At 35.5% G+C, this 9,504-nt stretch overlaps 1 pseudogene; it reads left to right on the forward strand.

The window, feature by feature from the left end:
• Positions 1–1,597: 1,597 nt before the first annotated feature.
• On the forward strand, positions 1,598–5,347 carry LOC100014579 (39S ribosomal protein L45, mitochondrial-like; annotated as a pseudogene).
• Positions 5,348–9,504: the final 4,157 nt, after the last annotated feature.

The following is a 9,504-nucleotide window of genomic DNA, read 5'->3' on the forward strand; positions in this document are numbered from 1 at the left end:
AGAGATGAATTATGGGGAAGTTTAGCAGTTTTTAGGGCATGCAAACATTATGTTGTTTGATGAAGAGATGATTACTGACTGGTGTACAAAGAAATATTTTTTTCACTAGTCATAATCAATCACCCTACAGGCATTTAAGTGAACACTATGTGCCAGTATTGCCTTAAGTGCTAGAGAAATTAAGATAAAAATGAAACAGCCCTCCCCTTAAGAAGCTTAATTAACAGAGGGCAAATCTGAGAATCAGGAGGGTCTAGGTGTGAATTCTGATCCTGATGCATGTTAATTCTATGACTATGTTTGGATCATATGAATTCTCTTCTTATAGGCATCTTTTTAGTCTCTTTAAACTCATAGATTACAGATGAGTTGCTGATCTGTTTAACTAGAGAAAATATGACAATGCTAGTTCCCCTAATTAATGACATCACAAGTTTGAACCAGGAAAAAAAGTATGGAAATAGAGAAATATAAAGAGATGATCTAGAGATGATATAGGTCACCCCACTCATCTGATAAGAAAAATGAGGAGCAGAGACATGAAGACTACTTCCAAAGTAATGAGCTCAGATCAAATTAAATAAAAAATGTATCATCGTTTAAAGAACCTTAAAGCAGTCTACGTAAGTGGGAAAAATTATGAGTAATTGTTGGAAATATGACTTAAATTCAGGGCTCCCATCTTATATTCTAGTACACTTTCTAGTTTAAAAACAATGAAAAAACCCTGCTTCTCTGAGGTTCTGGCTTATGAATTGTTTCACAGGCATCATTTATCCATTGACCCTTTTATGTCCCTAGAACTTCAACTCTTTTTCCCAGAAAGTAAGAACCAAACCATTTGGACCTCCTCAGTTTCATGTACCAAAGCACTGGCTCCCACTGAAATGCCCTTTCTTTTCCTTCATCCATGTCTCTATCTTTCTGTTCCTTTTCCCTATTCCTCTTATGCAGTCCACCTTTCAAGGGCTAGCCTCAGAAAATGATCTCTCCCTCCTTTTAATTTCTATGGCACTATGTACCCATAATAGTTAACATAGGCTTAAAGTTTTATTTACTTTTTAATTTTTATTCATTTATTAGTTTTGAAAATGACTTTACATGTTCTCTAGTCTAAAATCTCTATTGTATAGATACAAAATTTTAGGCACAGATTCATAGACTGGATTTCATATCCCAAACTATTGACTTTATAAATATCTATAAAAACACATATCTGAGAGGGGAATAGAATCTCCTGATTCCCAAGCCAAGAATCTGTCATGCACATTGATTCTTTACACATTCCTCGTTCTGTATTTAGCTTTTTTGGTGAATGTGTCTTTTCTCCCTAATTAGACTGTAAGTCCTATGAGACCAAGGATATTTCTTTGTATTCCCCCACAATTCTGTGTACCACACAGGTGCTCAGGAAACATGTATTCAGGGAATAAATGATATTTTAATTATTAAGCTCTAGATGGAGTTTTCACGTTTCTTGGGATGTTTTACCCATTCAGCAATCACTTGGCTCCCTCGGGGACTGAAGCTATCTCTTGTTATTGTAGGGTAGCAGACTGACAAAGGGATGGATGGTGGAGTAGCTTCATTAAGAAGGATGGATGTAAAGCGGCAGCAAGTCTTTGCTGAGCTTTTGAAAGTGAAACAGGATAATTGCCGCAGTTACAATGAGGCTGATCAAGCTGAGAGAAACAAGTTTCCAATTGTTCCAATCAGTCCTAATCCGGCAGAGTTATTAGCAGTGCTCTACCCCTGGTGTGACTGCATCTGCTAACTTGAGATAATGATTTATATTACAGTTTATGAAGGTTCCAATTTGTCCTAATTCAATAAGTGAAAACCAGCAGACATGCATCAGACTATATGACCTAAAGCCTCCTCCTATTTTCTTTCTCCTGGGGCCCAGGATGGGGCTATAAAATAGCTTTTTCTATAGTCAGAAGCTAAAGGAGTTCAAGGAGTGGCCATGAGGGAGGCAATTCCAGCAGGCTCCTCACTTACAAGAATCAAGAGAAATTTGAGAATGGCTACGGGGGAAGCCAGAAGGAAATAATGTACAAATGGGAAACAATATGGGTCTTATAGACAATTTAGATGTCAGCGAGTCTTCAGTACCTTTAGTCTGCCTTTCTGTACTCCTGTAGATTCTCAATGCTCTGTATACATAGACACTGCCAATATGGTATTGCAAGGAAATTCTGTATTTAGTCAAAAGAAATACAAGTTTGAATTCTGTCTTTGATACTAATAGATTATATGACTAAAGGCCATGATTAGAATTTCAGTTTCCTTCTCTGTAAAATGAAGATGATCCTTATACTATCTTACCTCATAAAGTTGTTGTGAGAAAAGAGTTTTATTATTCCTGTGGTGCTATAGAAATTTGAGTTACTATTCATAATTTTAGTACTAATAAAAATACTACTACAACAACTACTACTACTACTACTACTAATTCTTTGCTTTCTCATGATTATTAGTTTTCTACTCTTAAATGAATGGTTTAGTCACACTGATCCTTCTCTTTGGAATCTGTATTCTCCTTAAGGAGTAAAAAGCTAGAGACCCATAAAAGAGAATCCATACAATAATGATCATGTGAAAGATAGGTAGAAGGATAGCAGGGACAGAAAGATCTACCTGAGGACCCAGAAACTATTCTTAAAAATTCACTTTTATCTATGCAAGAAACCAGCTGTGATCAGTAATCTGTCCTTCACTCCAAACTCTTCTCTAGGCAAACACAACAGTTCTCTCTTTTCATTTTCCTAGTCATTTTATTCAGAGTAATAGGAAGAATAAAATAGGGAAACAGATTACACAAAACAGGGAGACTGTCAATTTCATTATGTGCATTTAATATATTTCTCTAAACATATACATATAGAATATATACGCAAGTATACATATACATACATACATGTATTTTGTTACATAGTTTATAATAGTGGATGTATACATGAATACTTCCATGTAGTGGGCCCAGGAAATGCCCATCAGTGGGTTCATGGGTAGCTACAGTGAGTATTTGGGAAGAACCCTGCCCCCAGCTAGTTACTGTGGTCTGGCCAGCTGGGAGTCAGGTTACATACAGCACATCCTGACCAGCAGAGATGGCTGGTACTGCAATCTGTGGTGGCTTGTGTGGCAGACTGAGAACTTTAGAAGTGTAGAAAGATATGAAGCAGAGCCAAGAGCAGAGAGAGACAGAGAGATGCATGGAGTCCATCAGGCATAATTGAATCCAGAATATAGGACCCTAACTGATTATGGATGCAATTACAGATTCCATTTATTGAGATTATAGGTGCAATATTTACATAGCTTCTACACACTTATGATCAAAGGAAAATAATTATCTCAAGGCCATGTGTCCTTGGTGCCAATTAGAGTACACAGGTGCAGTAAGGACTACTATTCACCCAATGGTAATCTTCAAAACTTCTTTTGGTCTGTCATCAATGACATAGGAATTTCTTTAGAAGTACAAAATATCAGAATATATTTTGTCCCTGAGAAAGAACCCAAGATTTGTGATTAGCTAGTCAGGATGTTCTGAGCCAATTAAGAAAGCCAGGTGTTCTTAGGCATTGATTGTAGGTCAAGGTCAAGACCATCCTTGCCAGGGTCTGAGGCAGATCAGCAAATATGTCTTTTCTGGTTACTTTTGCCTCAATGGACCTAGAGTGTCCTTATGGACTTGTCATGTGCATGCATGCATCTGACTATCTATCTACAATCTATCTATCTACATAAAGATAACTACTCTGCAGCATTATGCCTTTAAATAAAATCAGGGTGGACAATTCAGTACTAGAAAAGAGAACTGAAAGATATTTGGGGGAAAAAGAAACAAATCCTACATTAAGGAAAAATAGTAAACAGCAGTCCAAATTCTCAAACTAGGGCATGATAATTCTCTTTAAAATATATTCTTCCATATACAAGTTTTATTAGCATTAAAATTAATATTTAATCTGCAAAAGTTGGATCTTAAGACATCTTTTTGCGAATGTCATTGAATAAGAGGAGGATCATACAAATGACAATGATTTTCAAAATAATTTCAAATTCTTGGCGCACACAACATGGCGGCACCCTTGCTGCCAGGGGTATTCTCCCTGCTCTAGGTTCTGGGCACCTGTTCTCACCAGAGTTTAGAAGCCTTGTTCAGCCCAGTCTGTGTCACCCAGCCCATCACTTTGATCCCAATGAGAACCAAGAAGCTCTTTATACCTCCTATTTATGAGCCTAAATACAAAACTGAGAAGGAGTTTCAGGACCGAGCCTGTGCTGCAGGGATTGTCATTCCCAAATAACGTCTTGAGTGTCCCATTCATTTGGCCTGCACAGCTGGGATTTTTGATGCCTATGTTCCTCCTGAGGTGGATGTCCTACTAACATCCCTCTCCAAGTCTGGCTTGCAGCAAAAAACCGAGAAGCTAAAGCAAGGCAAGGCCTCACAGTTGGCAATTCGGAAAGTTAGAGAATATGATGCTAATTTCCGTACCAATACCTTCCCAGAAAAAGATCAGCAGATCTTTATTGAAGCTCATCAATGCCTTAATATCTCAGATCATGACCGACTTCATGCCCTGGTAACTGAGTGCTGTTTCCCAGAGATGGTGTGGGATGTCCAACTTAAGACAGTACATTGGAGCTTTATGGAATCTATGGAACCACCAAGAGTAGTTCATGTTTGTTGTCCAAATATGGTAAGCAAGGGCAACATATATGGCCAGGTCACCGTCTACATGCACACTCTCCAGACCCTGGCTATCTATGAACGGTTTGGGTGGTTGATGTATGGACAAGAAGATGTGCCCAAGGATGTGTTGGAGTATGTGGTATTTGAGAGACACTTAACAAACCCGTAGGGGGCCTGGAGAATGCATGGAAAATTGTCCCTGCTTGGGCCCCTGCTAAGGATCCCATCCCCAAGACGGTGATGATTCCTGGTCCCAAGCTCCAACCATGGGAAGTGAATGTGGAAATTCAAAAGTCTCAGCCTGTTCAATGGCACAAGTAGGATGGGGTTCAATGTAGTCGAGGCAGAGCCTCCTCTTTCCTTTGTTTGTCTTTGCTTCAGACAAAGATGTGGATTAACCTTTACCCATCCTGGGACCAAGGATGGAACAGTAAACAGGAAGAAAGCAGGACAACATTTATGAAAAGCAAATTGTGATAGGGTGGGCGCCTATCCCTTTGTCTGCCCCTCTTCCCCTTGTTTGTATTTGTATTAAACAAAGAATGTGGTTAACCTTTGAACACCTGCCTACCCCTGGACCAAGGTTAGGGTTTCTGAAATGAAGAGTCATAAATTCCTCTGGATTTTGTCTAAGTAGTCTTTGCCTATAAAAATCCTGTGTGAAGCAAATAAAGCTGGCACTATTTCTCTTTCATATAGTGTCCATCTCTTCTTTCATTTTTCGTTACATGTTATTCTTCATTTTTCGTTACCCCAAATGGGATCTCACAGGACTGGCCGACCCTGTGCAGGAGTCCTATACTTAGCTCTACAGTTCAAAGCTTTGGTGATTTGGTATTGGAAATGAAGAGACATTGGAGAGCATCTAAAACCAGGTCTTCCCATTGTTTTTGGTTCCCAGAAGAAAGCATGAAGCCACCTTCAGCCACCTTTTTGGTTTTTAAGAAAGGACAGTTTGAAATGAAACCCAGTTAGAGATCAAACTAGTTTTAATGGATTCTATGGTTTCCATTCATCCAGGATGGATCTTCAGCCTGGATTGAAAATGGAATTTGAAATGGGAGATGTAGCAGCCATAGGAAAGGGGGAAGGAGTCATTTATGAATAATGTGACATCAACCAAGACAATTTACCTGCAGGATAGACTTATAATCCCTTGAGTATTCTTCATCATCAGGTTCCTAGTTATCATTTTCACCCCAGCAAGAACCCAGTATGAATACATAGAAGAGAAGGGGTTATGGCATGGCTGGTCTCATATGGAATATCAGTCTGCAAGTTTTTGTTACACATATCAGTACCTCTCAGCCATAGTAACTACTAGAAAATAGTAACATGTTCTAATTTTCCCTTTCTTGTCTCAGTTGTAGGAAAAAGAGAGGAGATGAACACATATATAAGGAGAAATAGAACTTTGCAATGGGGAATTTAATCCTGTATCCCCAAACCCATTCCTATCAAAAAGAACATCAAGAATTTCCAATTCTGCTGTGTCCTTGAATTATCAGTCTGATATCTGAATTCATCATTCTTGACCCACACATAGCCCTTTGAGGAAACAACTCTAGTCCCTGGGAATCCTCCTAAAGCTGCTTTATTTGTCTTCTATTAAAAAATGAATTCATTTTTCCAGGAAAAAAATAATTTCAAATTCTTATTTTGAGTATTCAGCACTAATTATTCTAGTATGTAGAAATATGCATTATGAATAAAGAATAGTGTTCTGGCCCCAATACAGGAAGTGACAATTTTTTTTTTAATCTCAGGCATGGGCTAAGCAAATGTTAGAGGCAAAGAGAATATATAGACAAAGAATAATAGGAAACATATTTTTGGCTATTTTTGTAGTTCCTAGCTAACAAGTTCCTAGATGGATGTACTTTTCACATTCAGTTCCTTTTTTTCTTTCCTTTTAAAATGAAAACCTTAAAAAAAATTTTTTAAAGTAGTCTATGTTCCTCCCTTTCACTGTCATTGGGGGGAGGGCGATAATTCTAACAAATATGCACAATTAAAGCAAACAAGTTGCCTCATGTTAAATATCTATTATAAATATCTAAATAACTATTTATATAGATTCATAAATATATCTATATTATATGTATATTAAAATATATAGATATAATAATATAATATAATACTATCTATATATAGGCAAGTAGATGGCACAGTGGATAGAGCAAAATTGTTCATTTTTATAATTTTATTGTTATATTATAAATTGATCCTCATGCTCTCTGCTAATTTGCCTCTGCATCAATTTGTATGTCTTTCCTCATTTCTTACCACACAATATTGTTCTATTAAACACATGGATCACATATTCTTTGACCATTTCCCAATTGATGTATATCTCTTTACTTTTAAGTAATTTTTTTTTGTTTTTGTTGTCACCATAAAAAGAGCTATTATTAATATTTTATACATATATATGAATGTGTTTGTGTGAGGAAGAGAGAGAGATTTGTGTTTGTTCAGTCATTTTTAGGAGTCTCTGACTCTGTGTCCTCTTTTGGTGTTAAAATATCAATTATATTGGAATATAATCTGATTTTTCAGATAAAGAAACTGAGGCAAAGAGGATTATGTAACTTGCCCATGGTCACACAACCAGTAAGTGTCTGTGGTTTTATCCACTGTGCCACCTACCTGCCTATAAATGGTGATAGAGATTTAAATCTATCTAGCAAGATAGATAGCCTGTACAAAGTGTTTTTTTTTTTTTTTGCTTTTTTGGACAGGCCTAGTAGTAGTACAGCTGGGTTACAGAATATATACAGTTTTAATTACATTTGGCATATAATTTCAATTTGCTTTCTAGAATGGTTGTATCCATTCACATTGCATAAGGGTGTATGAGGTATTATTCAGGGATGACTGGAATCTTTTGCATTTTTAAGGCTTACTGAGCTCTTTTCAGGACTGCTCATCTACTTTTAGTTTTAGCCTTTCACCCAGCTCTCATCTTTGCCTCTGAGAAGCCTGTCTCAGCAGATAGGCTAAACCACATTGAGGGTAATTAATAGATCTCAAATCCATCAGAGAGCTAGGGGGATGTATACCCCAAGTATGTGAAGACTTTCTCTGGCAGAATAGTTAAATGTGGTCATGAATGTGATTGAAAGAGACATTGTGGAGCACCTAGAGCTTAGACATACATCAAAGACTTCAAGATTAGAGCTTAGAGCTTGTTCATGTAACAGAGACTCCAAGATCATTCACTACATCCTGAACCATCACCAATCATCTTGACTTTTGTCTTGCCACTGGACTTTGCTGACTCTGGAAGAGAGAGTTATATAAGATTTTGTGTAATTATACCTCACTTAAATCTGATTCATGTTTAAGTCAAGTTATTAGCCATGATATCATTGGACATTTTAAAAAATGAAGGAGAAACCACAATCTGTGAATTTAATATCTGTTACACAACCCCTCAAATATATGTAATTTCCTATTTTTATCAAGCTTTCAACTGTAATGGATATGAAGTGGAACCCCAGAAGATTTTTATTTTGCTTTTCTCTGTTAGGAAACTGAAGAGCTTTTTATCTATCTATGAATTGAATGATTTTCATCTCATAAAAAATCCCTCATCTTTTTGACATAAATGTACTAAATAGTATAGAATCCAGATTTTGAAAGGAGAAACTAAAGGAGATTAAGGAGGAAATATATAGTAAAACTCTACTACGGGAGGGGACCTCAACATTCTCCTATCAGAACTAGATGAATCTAACAAAAAAAAAAACAAATAAATGAGATAGAAGAAGGGAAGTGAAAGGAATTTTAGAAAATTTAGATTTAATAGATATCTGGAAAAAATTAAATAGGTATAAAAAGAAATATGTACATGGTACATAGAAAAGGGACATAAAAACTTGACAATCAAATATAAAAAAGCAGAAACAAAATCTGTAATTTTCCAGTACATTATAAAATAAAATTATAATCAATAAGGGTTCAGGGAAATGCCAATTAAAAATTAATTGGAAACTAAATAATCTAATTCTTCAAAACCGGTGCATCAAAGATAAATCATAGAAACAATCACTGATTTCATTGAAGAGAATGACATTGAGGAGACGATGGATCAAAATTTATGGGATATAGCCCAAGTAGTAATCAGAGGAAATTTTATACACTTGAGTGTTTGTATTAATAAAATAGACAAAAAGGATATCAACAAATTGGGAATGCAACTAAAAAAAATTAGAAAAAGAAAAAAATTGAAAATCCTCAATTAAAGCCTAAATTTTAAATCATAAAAATAAAAGGAGAAATTAATAAAACTGAAAGTAAAAAAGTTATTGAACTATTAAATAAATCTAGGAGGTGGTTCTATTAAAAACAAATAAGAGTATCAATTAATTTCACTTTAAAAAAGAATAAGAGAATCAAATCACAAGTATCAAGAATGAAAAGGGTATTTTCACTTCTAATGAGGAAGTAATTAAAGCAATTTTATTAGTAATAATATTTCCCAATAATATGACAATAAATCTTATAATCTAGATCAAATTTATAACTGTTTAAAAATACATAAATTGATGAGATTAACAAAAGAGGAAACAGAATACTTAATTAATCATATCTCAGAAAATAAAATTGAAAAAGCCATTAATTAATGGCTCAAGAAAAAATTGTTCAGGATCAAATTAATTCAGAAGTGAATTCTATCACATGTGTAAAGAACAATTAATCCAATATTATACAAACTATTTGTCAAAATAAGCAAAGAAGGAGTTCTACCAAATTAATTTTATGATATAATTATGGTGCTGATATCTAAGCAA

This window comes from Monodelphis domestica, chromosome 1 (genome assembly GCF_027887165.1).
Source record: "Monodelphis domestica isolate mMonDom1 chromosome 1, mMonDom1.pri, whole genome shotgun sequence".
NCBI lineage: Eukaryota > Metazoa > Chordata > Mammalia > Didelphimorphia > Didelphidae > Monodelphis > Monodelphis domestica.